This window comes from Protopterus annectens, chromosome 10.part0 (genome assembly GCF_019279795.1).
Source record: "Protopterus annectens isolate FY-2018-M chromosome 10.part0, PAN1.0, whole genome shotgun sequence".
NCBI lineage: Eukaryota > Metazoa > Chordata > Ceratodontiformes > Protopteridae > Protopterus > Protopterus annectens.
Window position 1 is genome coordinate 1099688688 of NC_056744.1, and position 18800 is coordinate 1099707487.

Genomic DNA, 18800 nt, shown 5'->3' on the forward strand with positions numbered 1-18800 from the left:
TGTCAGCATATATTAGACTATAGTACTGTAGGTACTCATTTTTTTCCTGTGGTTGTTGCTCACGACAGTGGGAGTGTGGGCCCTCTGCCACCTGATGTCAGTGTATCAGCAGACTCTGATGATTATGGTGGTGAAACTGAAGCAGAGTCAGGGGGGTGCAGAGGTTGAATCTGACATTGAGGCTGACATACAGCCATCCCCTCCAATTCCATCAGACAGAGAAGTAGACCTACCCCTACCCATTCTAGTGAGCCCTCAGATATTAGACAGGTGGAGGGCGAGGCCATGGATCAGGGAAGTGTAGGTACTGTGTCTTCAGTGCCTGTTGACTCTGGCCATAGCCAAAGTGTGGGCAAGGTGCCTTGCAGGAGGGTTGATAGGGGTGCTTTGGGGGGGGTCTGCTTTCCCTCCTCCACCTAGTGCAGGTGGCTCTTCCAGTGCCACATAATGTATGTTTAGGGCCATCATGAAGGCACAGGCATGTTCCCATAGATGGTCTGGACAAGTGGTCAGTGTTGTAGATTTGGCACAGTCTGACATGAGTGACTGTCTCCACTGTGTTGCCAATTCAATGGATTGGATGAATGACACGTTGGAATGAGAGGTGTCTGTGCTGGACTGAGGGGTGTCTGTCATGAAATGAGCATTGTCTGTGATGAAACATCTGCTGGGAGGGGAATGGCATCCTCATGGGCATAAGTCAGCCAAATCATCTACTATCAGCCAACGTGGCCATGACTGATCGCACTCCCATAGTGGCAGTACTTCTACTGCTCCATCAGTGAGTGTGCTGTCCACACCCAGACATGGCAGGCCATGAGGTTGTGGCCCTGGGCATCCTCGTGAAGGCAGCTCATCCAGCAGGCATCAGTCACGTTCATGTAGCAGTAGGTTCTATTTTTTAAGATTTGTGTGCTATGATGTTTAGAAACTGTTTGCTTGATTGATTCTTTAATTGAAGGGAGTTACACACTAGTATATAAGTGCATTTATACCTTACTTTGTTACTGTTATTTGAAGCCTGAAGAATCAGTGAGTAACTGTGAATGTTTTTAACTAGTTAATAAAACAGACTTGTATTTTAGACGTGGTTCTGGGATAGTTATTTTTTTTTTTTGCTTGTTACTATTTGGGGAAACCAGATTTGATACCCAACTTGTTTCATTCATGATACCTCTACCATGCACGGCTCACACCTGTCTGACATACTAAGACGTAAAGCCAGCACAGAGCTTAGTTGTGTTCATGCAGACACTCACACAATAATTTCACCTGGAGGACCCCTACAGACACACAGACAGACACAAAACAGTTACTCATTTTGTCTCACTGGCTATTTGTTGGTTTATCCAAATATCTGCTTGCTTCTCTTTCTTATTCACACACACTTATCGAACTTTTGTGTCAGCCTTGGCTTCCTGCCCCCCCACACAGCACCCTGTGCAAGTGATGCTAACTGTGCCATATCCCTGTTTTCTATCTTTTGGATTCAGGGATACATAAGCTTTGTGTCTGATGCTCAGGGTGCATAGCTAACTTAGTGCTTAGTATATCTGCATTTGTGGTGTTGAACTGGTAATTCTAGTTTTGACTTATATTGGCCCTGGAAAGTTAGGCAGTTGACAGCATCATAATTTCACAACTTTATAGTGAATGATCTTGTGAGGGTTGTGAAGTCTGAAACTGAAATGTATCTCATTACTTTCTAACTTCTCTCTTTAATGATTTTCCAGTATAAACGTATGGTGCTAAAATGAGGGCATGCAGTGATCATCAATACATTTTAGAGGTATGACTGTGTGTGAATCTTTGATGCCTAAAGTCTACTACTTAGTAATTAACACATATATGTCAAATAAGTATCTGCTGTCACATGCTAAGGTAATGCTTGTACAAATCTCCCACCTTTTACTTGCTTACCAGACCAAGTAATGAAATGCCACACATTCATATCATTAAACAATACATTCCTGGTTCAGGACTTATCTTGTAAATGCAGCAGTTGCCACAGTTCAGGGCTGGCTCTGTCTGATACAAGCAGCACATAGTCAATACATGGAAGGTAAAAGTTGTGTGAGGTGCCTGGCATCAATGTTACTATATTACTGTGAGTAGGAGGATGATTATAGGCCCCTAGGTGGTGAGAGAGTGTGCTATGCATTGTCCCTTAGCCAAAGCGAGGGCATACTGAGCATGCCTATGTCTGCCTACACCCACAGCAGCTGCTGGTTCCATCTCTGATTCCTCACCTGTGTGTGGCTGGGGTGACTTTGGTATTGGTGATGGAATGTGTGCCCCTTCCCCTTACTGATCCTGCTGAAGCTGTTTCCCCAGGATGATGTTGTGTAGCATGGCACATACTGGGAACATTTCTGTACATGTCCATGAATTGTACTGCAGGACACTCCCAGATGAATCGAGGCAAAAGAACCATGACTTCAGCAGCCCAAACACACATTCTATGATATTTCTGGTTTGAGCATGTGCCTCATTATGGCATTCTTCCATGGGTGTATGTGCATTTCTGATGGGTGTCATCAGCCACGGTTCCAGTGCATAGCCTGCATCCCCTAGTTAATGACCCTGTGGGATACCCTCCCTAGCAAACATCTGATACAATTGGGAGATGTGCCAGATATGTGAACGTGGTAACTGCCAGGGTTGCCAACACAAACTGTCAAGATGATTCCCTTGGAATTACACATGACTTGGCAGTTGATAGAGTGGTTTCCCTTTCTGTTTATGTAGAGCCTACCCTGTTCCACAGGTAGTGCCTTCATTTCTATATGTGTCTGCAATGTATGACACCCAGTACTTCAGGGAAGTGTGATACATATTTCTAGCTGTCTCCTCAGAACTACTGGGAAAATATATGTGGATACTGGCATGTTGGAGCATAGTATTCAGGAATTGGTGGAGGATCCTGGATGCTGATGTGTGTGACTCCCCCAGCATGTTCCCTGTTGGTCTCTGAAAGGTACCTGTAGCTAAGATTCTAAAGGTCACACATACCTTTGTCTCCATTGGAATAGGTTCCCCTTGATTGGGTCTGTCTCTGAGTTGAGGAGGGGCCACAGAGTTTCTGCAGTGTGCCCTTGTCCAGCCTGTAACACTCTACAATTATTACATCATGTAGGTTGTGAAAAGTTAAATGGGACCTGAAAACTCTTCTCTTTCTCAGCCTAGGCCTATTAGCAGCACCAGCAAGATTGGCTTCAGCCTGTAGCACGTACAAATGAATTTAAACATTCAGCCTGTGTAGACTCCTTTCCATGTCTGTATTCCAAAAGTTTTGGAATTCACAGGTAAAACCAGCATGGAGTCTACATGGATGATTTATAGCTTGTTGAATAGTTCCACCATGTTGGAATGGTTGATTAACTTGCAATTCAGCTGCTTATGCTGTAATTATCATGCCACGGTATTTACCTTGTTTGTGCAGGGGTGAGTAACCTTACATGATGTTTACGAAATCTAAATTTCATTGCTACCCTGTGCACGTCATGCCACAATGAGCATATGGTAAAAAATGACTGTGTAGGACTTATTGAATTGCCCTCACAGAAGATACAGGTCAACACTTGCAACAGATGAATGTGCAGTAAAATCATAACAAAAGAGCATTAAATGTATAATGAATCCCTCTCAGTTAATGCAGTAAATGAGTACAACTGAAAAAGAAAAAATAATCGGCATTTGAATTAAAATTCAAGAAAAAAGCAGGGATATGAAGTCCATAGAGGCCTATCAAGTCAAAACTTGAGTTTTCCATTGCCTTACCACTCATCCAGATGTAACTTTAAATACTCAGTGATGTCACACTCCCTGATTTCATTTAGAGTTTTTTTTTTCTTTTGATAAACAAAGGTATTGCAAAACTATTTTCTAGTGGTGTTGCAACTTCTGAAATTCCTTAGACATTTTCTATTTCTATGTAATCTTTAAGATTTTAAGAGACAACATTCTAAGAGAAAAGGGTCCTTGCAATCTTAAAAAACATTATTAATCCTTCTTTCAACCTACTATATGATAATGTTTTAAAATCTTTAATTTCATATAATAAAACAGATTATATATAGGAATTATTCTGTTACAGAAAAAAGACAGATTTCCAATAGGAATTATTCACTTTGTAAAGTGCCTCTGAATTTATTTCTAAAATTATTTTCATCTTATGCTGCTGATTTTAGTACTAGAATATCAAAAAGGGCATCCAGTTCCCAGATTTGACCTTATTAGAATAATATGAAAAGACATCAGTACTTCCTTCTTCCTTGATTTTATGTTTCTATCTACAAAGCCAAACATAATAGAACCCAATTTATTATACCCATTATATGATTACTAAAAGATAATCAATTCTCAGTAAAGACCTCAAGAAAATAGTGCTTTTGTCCAATAGCTGCCCATTAAGACTGCAACTGCTCTGAACTCACGAGATCCCAAACACTACAGGTTTTATTTTCTTTATGTTAATTAGCATCTCATTAGTAGTGGTCCAAGTGAAAGTCCATCCAAAGCTATTCAAAGTGCATTAAAATCAGATTGCCATGTAATTGCCTTTTTGGTTTTAATATCATCAACATAAATATAAAAAAAAAGAATACTACTATGAAACAATAAGTCAGTGAAACACAAATTAAACAGAAACACACTAAGAAGAAATCCTTATGGGATATACCTTGACAAGAGAAATAGTTCAGAAGTTAAATCATCATTGTCTATAGCCTGAGTCTGGTCAGATGATCAATTAAAAATCCACCTAATTAAATGAAGATCTAAGCCCAAATTCTGCAAGTTTAGACTGAGCAAATTGTTATTAATGATATCAAGTGCTTGAGAAATTCATTGTAAATAGTTTCACTTTGATGACCATGCTCTAAGGGCTGTAATTATGTTAGTATGCAACCCTAAACTGTGTGTAGCATTTTATCTATTTGCTGTATAAGTATATTGAAAAATATCGACTGCCCAAAATTAGTTAATTCATAATTCAGTCTATCAAGTATAAGCTTTCCCACAATGTTGCTGAAAGAAGACTAATAGTTCTGCAACTTAGGAGGAGAGATCAGTCAACCTGTTTTTATAAATAGCTTTAATTACTGCTTTCTTCCAATCAGTTGATATGGTACTTCCCTTATATCACAAATGACACAGGTGTCCTAAAGCTTCTATGTGTCATCTCAAAGGGTCTTAAGGCCCCTGTTAGATATCTTGTCACATGCAGTGGCTTTATCAAATTTCAGGTGTTGAACGATAGTCCTGAAAAAACATGTAGTAGTAAAAAAAGTTAGGTAAGGTGTCAATGTGTGTATCCATATTGGAATCCCCTTTCAGAAGTTTGCAGTGTGCATCAGTCTTGTCCATTGAACTATAAACCAAGACACATTTGTTGAATAATGGATATGAAGCATTTTCATTTGCTCTTGAAGCATTAAAAAACCTAATATTTTCAATGTTTAGCTCCATACCTTCCAGCTCCATACATTTCCTTTCATCTCCTTTCCTCTCCTTTCCTCTCCTTTCCTTTCCTGACTTTTCCTTTCCTCTCCTTTCCTTTCCCCTCCTTTCCTTTCCCCTCCTTTCTTCTCCTTTCCTCTCCTTTCCTTTCCTGACCTTTCCTTTCCTCTCCTTTCCTTTCCCCTCCTTTCCTTTCCTCTCCTTTCCTTTCTTTTCCTTTCCTGACCTTTCATTTCCTCTCCTTTCCTTTCTTTTCCTTTCTTCTCCTTTCCTCTCCTTTCCTTTCCTGACCTTTCCTTTCCCCTCCTTTCCTTTCTTTTCCTTTTCTGACCTTTCCTTTCCTCTCCTTTCCTTTCCTACAGCTGTTCTAACCTACTTACACAAACTGTTATAATTGGCCTTGTACCTATTTTCCATCTATTGTACGCTTTATTTCTCATATTAATTAGATGAGATATTTATATAGGCCACACTAATACAGCAGAAAGTTTTACTTTTTTCAGCAATTGCAAGCAGTAACAATATAAAAAGCAATAAATTCCAGTAACTCTAAACATAGACTGATAGCTAAACATAGAATAATTCAGGAGAGGGGTATAAGTCTGAAGTATGAGCTTGGTTGTGGTGGTTGGGGGTAGAAAATAAGGCTTGGGTGTATTAAAGTCATGTCATGCTGACATTTTGAAAGGGAATTTTAGTACTGCCTAAAATATTACAAGACAAATGAAACTGGCAATGAGTGAAAGCTATAGATACTTAGAGACAAGTATAAAGACAGAAACAGGAAGAAAATATTTTATAAAGGAAGGAGTGCATGGCCTTTGTCATACTCATATAATGCAAATCAGCTTATATCATGCAGTGAAATGAGAGAGGAAAAACTAGAAAGTGTCACATGGCTGTGAAAGAATGCTGACACTAAGAAAAAATATTAACAGGTCATTCAAAGCATATCCTCAGTTATAACAGAGTAAATGGGTATAAATCAGAGATGATGCACTCAAATGCAATAAGCTGCTAAAGTCCAATATTTCAGAAAAAATGTCCACATTCACTGGTAATGGGAATAGCAGAATTACTTGGTGCCCCTTGAATTATTGCTTGCTAACTCAAAAGGATATCTGGCAGGTGTTCATGAAGAAGTTGATAGACATATTCTACAGATCCTCATTCATGGATTCCTGCTGTGGCAAATAATGGAAAGCCGTACACACTACAACTATTCAGACTGATAATTCAGCTTTATTTAGCTTTGCTTTAAAGAGAACAAGAAATAACTGTATTTTTGAATGAGCTTGTAGTTCAGGCTGAAATTGTGAATAGTTATAGCCAGCGTTTTGTTATAGTATGTCAATTTCAGCTAGTTATTTTATGCTGCAATTCCCTCAAAGAAGTTTTAACATTGCCCTGACAGGATATCAGCACACTTTGATTTATTCCTGAACCAAATCGCCAATAAATACAAGAACTTTGACATAAGAACATGGCAAATGATTAACTGAGCTTTGCTGTTAAGAACTACTGAATTTATATGGGAAACCACATAAACCCAAGTTAAACATAAGTAAAATACATAATGGTATTCATTACTACAGAATTTCTCAGTATGTCATTACCTGTGCCACTTTCTGTTGGAGTGGGAATCTTAACCAGTCAGTAGTATGGTGTGAGTTACTGATTTGGTTGTACTCCACCACTAGGATATCATTTTCATGGGTAGGGATGGAATTTAGGTCCAGGGTAGTGAGGAATGATAGGGGGATATGTGTGTGTGTGTGTGTGTGTGTGTGTGTGTGTGTGTGTGTGTGTGTGTGTGTGTGTGTGTGTGTTTGTGTGTGTGTGTGCATGTGTGTGTGTGTGTGTGTGTGTGTGTGTGCATGTGTGTGTGTGTGTGCGCGCATGTGCATGTCTATATCTACATGTACTTCTGTCTATCTAGTATATTTTATCTATATTTTATATATATATATATGTGTGTGTGTGTGTGTGTCTGTCTGTGTGTGTGTGTGTGTGTGTGTGTGTGTGTGTGTGTGTGTGTGTGTGTGTGTGTGTGTGTGTGCACATGTGTGTATGCTCTCACTCAAATGTATGTGTGTACACATATGGGAATGCCTGATAACATCAATAAAAGAGCTGCAGAATGCTATTCATGAAACAGAAAGTTTCATATTCTTTATTTCCTGGCAGTTTTGGTTCGTTTAATAGTGTATATGTATTATCTGTGATTTGAAAGATTATTAATTGCTTTATTTAAGTGGACATTAAATTGTACTTATAACAAGGGAACACCATGGCGTTTGAAAAAATGGTATTTTTGGTTCTACTATAAGTACTCAAATCTACAGTACTCAAAAAACACTGTCTAAAAGCCAGGGATGTGAACATCTTGTAACTTGTGTAGGTTGTTGCTCATGCTTAAATTCAAATATAAGTTTGGGCAAATGGTTGTTGCAGCTTACCTGAACACATTATTTGAGTTTGAGCAAGGTAAGTGTGGCAGCCATGGAGAGGAAGTGAGAGAAGAATTTAAGGGACAGGGAATGGGGGGGGGGTACTGCTAGGAAACAATCGGGTGAATTTAGGTTTAGGGAGCAGTCAAGGACTTTAGTGTTAGAGAGAGTGGAGTTTTAGGGTAAGGATGCATGGACCTGCTTTGAGAACTGGGTGAGGGTTATAGTGAGAGTTTTGGTAGGATTACAGTTTTATATGGTTGGGTGTTTGGAGGGCTTTGTAGAATGGAGTTCTTTATTTATCTTTTTGAGTTCACTTTTAGAGATAGGAGTACTTAGTTTATTATTATGGACAATACGTTTCTTCCTTTTATTGTATAGTTTGTTTATAGCAGGATTCTAACAAAGGGGTTTATTTCTGAACTTAATTGTATTTGTGTTTGATGAGGACTATTACCTCAATGCAAACATTTAGCTGAGCACAGAAATTGTCAGTGAATGTAACAGTGTGAGTGATGGGTTTATTGAGGGGAGGACAATACTTGAATTTCATCAGGTCTACAGCCAGCCATAATAAATTTGCCCTTGAATAATTTCTATATTCAGAAAGGTTTCATGATAGTTCAGTTATGACTCTTATAGTGAATATTAGTGACCAGTGGTTGGATTTGGTCATCTATTCAGCAACTACAGTGTAGAGCACAGTAGAGATATACTAGAGGACTAGATCCAATATTTTTGAGGCCCTAATTGGGATGTAAACTATATGGTTTGAATTGCTAGCATTTATGAAATCTTGGAGGTATTGTTTGTGTCTTTCGGCTTTTCCCCGTTAGGGGTCGCCACAGCAGAACTTCGGTCTGCTAATGATTGGCTGTAAATTTTTACATGCTGGCTTGCCGGGTCTAATGCACAACCTTCAATGAAGGAATGCCCATTCCCACATGTTGCCACACAGAAGATGCTCTAACTGAGAAGCGAACGGGCAACGTCTAACTATGAGGCGACAACGCTACCGCAGCACCACATTATGCATACTTATTTGTGATAGTATAGGTTTTACAGTTAATGAAATAATATATGAAACACCAAGGAGAATAGTATTGGGTGCAATGGAGAGGCATTCGAATTTGTTTATGCATGTCTTGGGCTATTGGTGATATGAAGGGAGGTGGCAGTTGGATATGCTATGGTACACTTCTTTAATTGAAAGCAAGTAGGATATGGGGAGCTCAAGGTAATTGTCTTGCCTGATGAGTCTTGATATGATTTGGTCTCTCGGGAATACAAATTCATCAACAACAACATCATTTAAATTATATTAGTGGGTATAAGCAGGTGGTAGGCATTGAAACCCATGGCTGGGGGGTGCTATAACTACACTGAAACTTCATTTCACTAACAGTGCAGACATCTGTATTTTCAAGGGTAAGGAAAACCTATAAGGAGTGCAACTTCCTATTTAGATTTCTATCTTTAAGCAGTGCTGCTGTTCTATAGTCATGATTTGGTTAGACTTTCTTGAGAGCTGAGAAACTTTTGGTCAATATACAAAAGCCATGACAACAGCAAAGCAGGTAGGGCTGTCACTCATCTCATTCTATGTTGATATATATTGGACTCCCTTAGAATGGCATTAATAACTAAGTCAATAGTTAAAGTCAGTTATCATTTGTTTGCATTGTGGCATCATTCTCGGTGATAGTAGTTCCATATCAACCCCGGGCACATATTCTGAGAGCTCTATCATGGCTCTTTTCATATGAATCAAAGAGGTATGTCTCAGGTTGTTCACTCCCATGTGCAAAATGTGCAAGTCATATGTGTACCTTGTGTGAAGGGTATTAAAGGCTCTAGTGAAATGTCAGATTCTGACATCTGAGATTCAGCTTACAGTCACTCTTTCACTACTGTGCCTAGTGAGTGGTTCTGCAAGCCTTACTATGGAGTCACCTTCCTTTGGAATCCCAAAAATAGATAGCACCATAGGAAATTTAGCACAAAGGAAATTAAAGTTCTAAACTACTCTGTCCTTGATCAGCCAGATATTTTAACATATAATCAATGTTTTTTAAGCTATATAATAGATATATATATATATATATATATATATATATATATATATAAATAAATATATATATATATATATATATATATATATATATATATATATATATATATATAGTTCAAAGAAATTTCATTGTAGGCTTTACTCTGTCAGACATACTGATTCATTTTATTTAAGTAGTCATGTTTACTCATAATTACCACCTCACCCCCCCTTGTGTGGCTTCATTACCCTCAAACTTTTGTTTGACTTTGTTTACTAGTCTCCTTTGCCACAAGTACCCCAAATCATTCTCGCACATTTTTTCAAAAATGAAGATAGGCAAGGAGGGAGAAGGATTATAAATACTACTCTGATTTAATAAATCAATGTCCTTTTGATGTTTCTCAAAAATAACCCGAACCTTCAACTTCTACCAACCTAAAACCTTCCAGCTACCACCATGCCAGGACTTAATAACCATGTCTCTATTGGTAGTGTTGTGAGACTGAAATCTTATTTAGTATAGAATGAGACATCTATTTTGGGCTTTGCATATCGCTATTTGTATCAACATTTTAGTTCTTTATGATATTGTCCTTTAATGATATAATTTATGTGTGTTGAAAATGATTGGTGGGGAAAAGGCATGTGTTTTTAGGAGGGGTATTTAAAATGTTTATTTTGTTGTTTAATTGGTTGTGAAGAATTCCATGAAAATATCAGACAAAAGTGTTATTTTTTTTTATGCTGGCAGACATTTCTGCCTTCTTTGGACTTGGTGATATTGCGTACTGGTATACTGATTTATGGTTTGGTTCTACTCAAACTTTAGAACTTTTTGTTTTTATTATATGAGCAACATGACTACCTTCTTAAAATTTGCTTTTAAATGGTCTGTCATACACATACACACAATACATTTCTAAACATTTTGCTTACAGAGGACAGAGTAACAAATATTTTCTTTCCAAAATTTGCCACAAGTCCACATTTATAAATGTTTTTACATGTTACTAGTTGTTACCCAATGCCAGTTTAAAAGAATGCACTGAAAAAAAAAAAAACAGATGGAAAGTTATCTAGGCTTAACTACTGGTTCTAGGTTTTCAAAAAGAAACATTATTATTGGAGCACTTATTTCTACAAAGGGGTTACAATAAACCAGTTGTGAAGCTATATAAGACCAGGTAGGGGACTCAGGAAAGATTTGTATTTCTCAAGTTTGACTTTGGATGACAAAACCCTAGTAAGTGGAGCTTCCAATGAGAAAACCTTATAGTGGATGTTTTCTCTGGCCCTGGGTTACAGTGTTGGTGCTACAGCCATGAATGAAATTATATTGAAGAACTGGAACATTTTGAAAATGCATAAGGAAGTGTTTCTGATTGTGGTGGATATATTTGATTGTTAATAAAAGTTCATGCAATTTTAAAGTTGTGTTGGAATATGGAAATCTTGTTACGAATTATGTCTTTTTGCAAGTATATTGATTTTGGATATTACATTAGTGAAGCAGTCTTTGACAAACCAATAGGTTAAAAATACTCTTGTACATGTTGTTGTTGTGTCTTTCGGCTTTTCCTGGTTAGGGGTCGCCACAGCGGAACTCCGGTCTGCTAATGATTGGTAGTTGATTTTTACGTGCCGATTTACCAGCCCTGATGCACAACCTTCAATGAAGGTACGCCCATTCACGCATGTCTCCACGCAGAAGACGCTCTAGCTGAGAATCGAACCGGACAGCGTCTTACTGTGAGGCGACATCTAATGGGATAATTTTCTTAGCAAGCTGTGCTTTGTGTAAAGCATTCTGACAGGGAAAACTATTAAAAAAACTGAATCACATAATTTATGAACATCAGTTTATTTAAAAAAATAACAATGAGGATGTTCTTTATAAGCAGAGTGTGGTTTGCACTCATTTTAAAAAAAGTTAAGTTTTTTTTAATAATATAGTTGTATCTCTGAGGGTAGTGACTTTAAATATTTATTAGAAAAGCAGGAACTGAATTGCAGCTTAAGTTGAATGCTTCAGCTCCTCCTGAGTTGAATGATGTTACGTTGAATGATGTTACTTCAGTCTGAAGTGTTTTGAATTTAAGGGCACAATTGAGGAGATTATGTATTTGCACCCCTCCAAAAATGTATATAGGCTGCTTGGATGTGTTTTTTGAGTTGTATTTAGATAAAGTTTATGTCTTACTTTGATATATTCTGATGAAATCTCATTTGAGACAAAAGTGCTTAACATTAGAAGGCATGGTAGCATTCAGAGACAAACACTGTGCAAATGTGGAAGGCATATGTGTGAATATTGACAATTCACCAATACGCATGTACAATCTGCAAAACAGCAGTACTGGTTTTTGCATATGTTCAGCCTAGGAAGAACTGCCAAAGCCTGTAGGTAATACTTGCACACATGCATATGAACTGCACTTTTATGGAAGTCTGATGTAATTATATACATTTCCAAAGTTAACTGGCAAACATGAGCTTGTGCTAATGCTGCAAGCCTTCACTGCAAAAGGCTGTGCATGCCCTGCCAGAGTGGCACCAAGCCTTCACTGCAAAAGGCTGTGTGTGCCTTGGCAGAGCGGCACCAAGCCTGCATTGCAAAAGGATGTGCATGCCCTGCCAGAGCAGCACTGGAAAGCAGGTAAACCCAGTTTTGCCACCTGCCTTTCTCTGCAGGTGTCCATTGATGGGCACCAGTTTATTTCATTTAAAAGTGTGGAAAAGGGGTGGATAAAAAAGTTAGAAAAAGAAACAGTAGGCAAGGAAATCACAGCAAGAAGACAAAAGAGATTTGTGATGGATGAGATGGGAGGGAGGTATTTTATTTATGTATTTATTTATTTTTGGGTGAGGCTAAATCCCCTCTTTCTGAAATATATAAGGGGAGAGGGGAATGATATAGGAAAGCAAGGGCAGGTATGACAGGTAGGGAACAGATAAGGGTTTTGACAAAAATATAAAAAGACAGACAAGACAGACAAGGATTCACAAAGGTAAGGATAGCGAGACAGAGGATGGACAATTAGTTGGGGGGGAGAATATGTGGCAATTGATCGTGGTTGCGTATAAGACAATAGGGTGGGTATGGAGATTATGTGGGAATTAGAGGACAGGGGGCCACCACACCACCACATCAACCCAGAGAGACCTTCTATGAGAGCCCTGGGGTGGTCTCTGGGGGCTCAGTGTTCACTGCCTGCTGGTTCAGTGTATCTTGCACCCAATGCAGGAGGCATTCATACAGGCTCTGCTTTTTCTCCAAAGTCCTCAAAACAGCAGCCTCCACTACAGCCTACAGATGAGGCTGGTCTTGCTGGTGTTGACTGTGGTGACTGGGGCTGCCTGCAGGAGGTGCAGACCTGTGATGTGCAAGTGATGCGGATCTCACCCTTGCTTATACCTCTCAAACTCTTAGTGCAAGAAATCTGGGCAACACCTGACAAAATGGGGAGATATAGGCCCAAAAATAGGGACATATTTTAAATATTTCTCTTATAAACTTACAATGCTGCTAGAGTAACGGGATTTGTGTTAACACACATTTTCTAAAGGATTTGAAGTCTGCAACTGAAATGTACGTCATTATTTGGTGACTTCAGTCCTCAGATCATCCCAGTGATTTCCCAGAAAACAACAAATTTTATGAGGAACAGACCAAAAATATGAGCCAAAAGTCTGGACATTCTGTGAAAATCTGGACAGTTGAGAGGTATGCCCTTGCTGGAGTGGAGGACTGTAACCATGATGTCCCATTTCAGGACCTGCAGAGAAAGGCAAAACGAAAAGAAAGCAATCAATAACATAATGCAGTTGATTGAATATTAAAAATTAACTACAAACTCATTAGAAGAAAGGGGAAACATGCACTGTTTGGGGAAGCAGCCAGTTCTGCCTCTTGTGGTTAATGCATCAGTTCATCCTTAGTTCCTCCCATGCTGCAAAACAAAATGGAAGAAGGGGAAAGGGTAGTATTAGCATGGCACAGACACTGATACTTTATACTAAGACTAACATCATGCTGAACTGGTGTACTAATACTAAATCCAGGTGCACACCTGCCAGGGGACTTAGTGCTACTGGCTACCTCCGCAACTGTAAATTTTCAGAGTATGCCTACTGACAGCCAGCACCTACACATATGACACACACATTCAAGGCATACCTTTCAATAAAATATTTTGAAAAAAAAAAAAAGCATAGCTTTCAACCTCTTACAACAACTCTGTAAAAAGACTAAAATAAGGGGGGGAGGGGAAAAGGCCCAGAAATAGAAACAATTTTTAAATATTGCTCTTATAAACATAGAAAGTTGCATAAATAACAATATTTGAGCTGCTATGCATTTTTCTGAAGGATATGAAGCCTGAAACCCAAATGTATGTAACTATTTACTGACTTCGGTCTTCAATGATGTACCAGAAAACCACAAATTTTATCAGGAACAGACCAAATACATGAGGAAAAAATCTTGACAGTCTGTGAAAATCAGAATGTTTGAGAGGTATTGCTCAAATAAAGAAAAACTACTTAATTAAACCTACAAAAGAATGTATGACTTGTGGTCTTTCCTTGTGTGGATGTGTTATTGTATCGGGTATTCACTGTCTTGACAACTGACATAAAATGTTATGATGCATCTTAAGCTACACCCTACTACATGCATTTACATGCTGACAGGTACAGTGCTGATACGTGTTCTGTAGACTATTGACATTTTTTTCTCAAAAAAAAAAAATGAAAACACAATTGCCTAAAACTGTGCCTTAGAGCAATATGCTTTCTATGGAAAGTATACTGAGTGACATTACATTACACAGTAGCAATTCAGCTAAATAATCAAAAATGCCATGGTGCAAAGCTAGCAGTATGGCAACAGTACTGTCAAAAGATACCAGTCTTACAACTACTGAATTGCATAATAAAAGAAAAGTGAACAAATACTTATGAACGACTCTAGGCAATGTTCATGAACTTCTGCTTCCCATTGAGCAAGCTGGTGAGCTTGCCATCATGGCACATCGTCATAGCGATAATAACACTGTTCTCTGCTTCTGAAGATTATAGATTCCAGAGACATCAGGCCTGCTAGCTCTGCCCATACATCAGTTCGTTTGAATGGACTGCCCTGGGCTGGATGCAAACTCTCTCTGTAGATGGTGCAGTAGAGATGGAGAAATATTTTTATCATCTTGGCACAGCAGTCTGTGGCTCTGCCCTGAGCTTTCAGAGAAGCCATCTCTTCTAGCCAGAGTCAAAAAGTTAAATGGTGGCTATTCTGTGAAAATGAGACCATGATGGGGTGAACAATGCCTTATGTTATGTGACTATAAGCGGCTCAGGTAGTTGCTTGATTGTGTGCTGTGCTAAGTGTAATATGCATTCATCGGTCATCACTTGCTCATGCAAACTTTTGTGCAATGATAGGGATGTGTGCACATTTATGTGCTTAAAAGCATAATTTACATAAGAACTTCTTAAACTTACCAAATATTGTTGAATTGTATAAGTTGTCACTTTGTGTGCCATTGTTTACCATGTTTCTAAAGATTGTTGCAAAGCAAAAAAAAAAAAAAATATATATATATATATATATATATATATATATATATATATATATATATATATATATATATATATATATATATATATATATATATATACACACACACACACACACACACACATATATATATATACTTAAAGTAAAGTTAAAGGTGTAAGGGTGAACATACTCAGAACATTTCCTTACAGTAAGGATAGGTCAGGAAGTGCTTCTATAGCAGATGTAAAGGAAGATTATATTACTACTGCTAGTAATTGCCATTCACTCAGCAATTTCTTTTTCTTTTTCTATATGCTATAGTTAGCATTACTTTATGTTTGTCAGTGCTACTGGCACCTTGCAAGAGCAATGCACAAGACCATTGTGTACTGGCATGACTGAATGCAATGAAACAAAACATCAAGCATCTTGAAGGAAAGACATTCAACCTCCACTGTCACATAAAAGAATGTAATAAAATCACACGTATCATGCAGTTAATAAGGCAGTATAATGTACAGCTCATTGCAGACTGTGCATACAGACACACACACACACACACACACACACACACACACACACACACACACACACACACACACACACACACACAGACACACACACTGAGTCTCATAGCAGAAACCATTACTGTTTCCTCAGCAATGCCATTAGGTGACACTGTGCATGACACAGTCAAACTGTGACCTAAATACACAAAATGTCAGAGTGCAATGACAAAGTCAAACTGTGACCTACATGCACAATATGTCAGAGTGTATAACACAGTCAAACTGCGGCATACATACACAATATGTCAGAGTGCATGACACAGTCAAACTGTGACCCAAATACATAATATGTCAGAGTGCATGACATAGTTAAACTGCAACCCACATGCGCATCAGAGTGCATGACACAGTCAAACTACAACCTACATATACAATATGCCAGAGTGCATGACACAGTCAAACTGCGACTTACATACACAATATGTCAGAGTGCATGACACAGTCAAACTGTGACCCAAATACATAATATGTCAGAGTGCATGACATAGTTAAACTGCAACCCACATGCGCATCAGAGTGCATGATGCAGTCAAACTGCAGCCTCCTTGCACAATGTGTCAGAGTGCATAATGCAGTCAAACTGCGACCTACATACACAATGTGTCAGAGTGCACGACACAGTCAAACTGTGACCCACATATTCAATATGTCAGAGTACATGACATAAACTGTGACCTAAATAAACAAAATGTCAGAGTGCAATAACAAAGTCAAACTGTGATCTACATGCACAATATGTCAGAGTGTATGACACAGTCAAACTGCGGCCTACATACACAATATGTCAGAGTATATGACACAGTCAAACTGCAACCTACATATACAATATGTCAGAGTGCATGACACAGTCAAACTGCGACTTACATACACAATGTGTCAGACTGCATAACACAGTCAAACTGTGACCTACATACACAATATGTCAGAGTACATGGCACTGTCAAACTACAACCTAAACATACAAATTGTCAGAGTGCAATGACAAAATCAAACTGCGACCTACATGCACAAAATGTCAGACTGCATGAGGCAGTCAGACTGCGGCCTACATACACAATATGTTAGAGTGCATGACACAGTCAAATTGCGACTTACATTCACAATATGCCAGAGTGCATAACACAGTCAAACTGTGACCTACATACACAATATGGGCAAAAACAAAACCACTGCACCAGATAAAGTGCAGATCAGGTTCTAAAAATATAATGCAAGAAATCCAAGTAGACAAAGGACACACACAGCATAAAACCAAATGATTTGTTTAGTAAAAAACATGTAAGCGCTTTCGTGTAGTACTCCTACACTTCATCAGATATGTCTGATGAAGTGTCGGAGTACTACGCAAAAGTACTTACTTTTTTTTTTTACTAAATAAATCGTTTGGTTTTATGCCATGCATGTCCTTTGCCTGCTTGGATTTTTTGCATACACAACATGTCAGAGTGCATGACACCGTCAAACTGTGACATAAATGCACAAACTGTCAGAGTGCAATGACACAGTCAAACTGCGGCCCACATGCATGTCAGAGTGCATGATGCAGTCAGACTTCATCCTACATGCACAATATGTCACAGTGCATGATGCAGTCAAACTGCAACCTACATGCACAATATGCCAGAGTGCATGATGCAAACTGTGGCCTACATACACAACATGTCAGAGTGCATGACCCAGTCAAACTGTGACCTAAATACACAAAATGTCAGAGTGCATGACACAGTCAAACTGCAACCTACATACACAATGTGTCAGAGTGCATGACATAGTCAAACTGTAACTTACATAAACAATATGTCAGAGTGCATGACACAAACTATGACCTAAATACACAATATGTCAGACTGTATGACCCAGTCAAACTGTGACCCATACACAATATGTCAGACTGCAGACCCAGTCAAACTGTGACCTACATACATAATATGGCAGAGTGCATGACACAGTCAAACTGCAACCTACATACACAATATGTCAGAGTGCATGACACAATCAAACTACGATCTACATACACAATATGTCAGAGTACATGACACAATCAAACTGCAACCTAAATGCACAAAATGTCAGACAGCATGACGCAGACAACCTGCAGCCTACATACACAATATGTCAGAGTGCATGACACAGTCAAACTGTGACTTACGTGCACAATATGCCAGAATGCATGACACAGTCAAACTGCGACCTACGTGCACAATATGTCACAGATTTGGAATCCAGCCTCTTGCCCCCTCCTTTTTAGGGGTCCCTATCAGTTCAGTGAACAGCATTTTCAGTGCACTTACATCGAACATGCTGTTCATTGAACAGCTCATACTGAGATTACGGTACAGTGAGGCTTGGAAATTTGCCCTTTCTCCACTGTAGTGCAATCTCGGAGTCGGTATAAATTTAATTAGTGGGGATGTGGGGGTGCAGCCCACCATATGATCAGAATTTGATGAAACAGCTTCTCCAATGAAATGGCGTTTATTGAAGTGTCACTTCGATAAAGTGCTATAAACCCCTTTTTAGCAAGTGGCAAGAATAAGAACAACTAAATAGATAATTGTTTAATTAAAAAAAAATATAACACAGGAAATGCCTTCAATAAGCAAGCAAAAATGCATTTGCATATAAGGAGAGAGAATAAAAACAGTGGTTGTTCATGAAAACACATTTTGAAATATCAAAATCTCCTTTAGAAGGAGTGAGAACAAATTCAA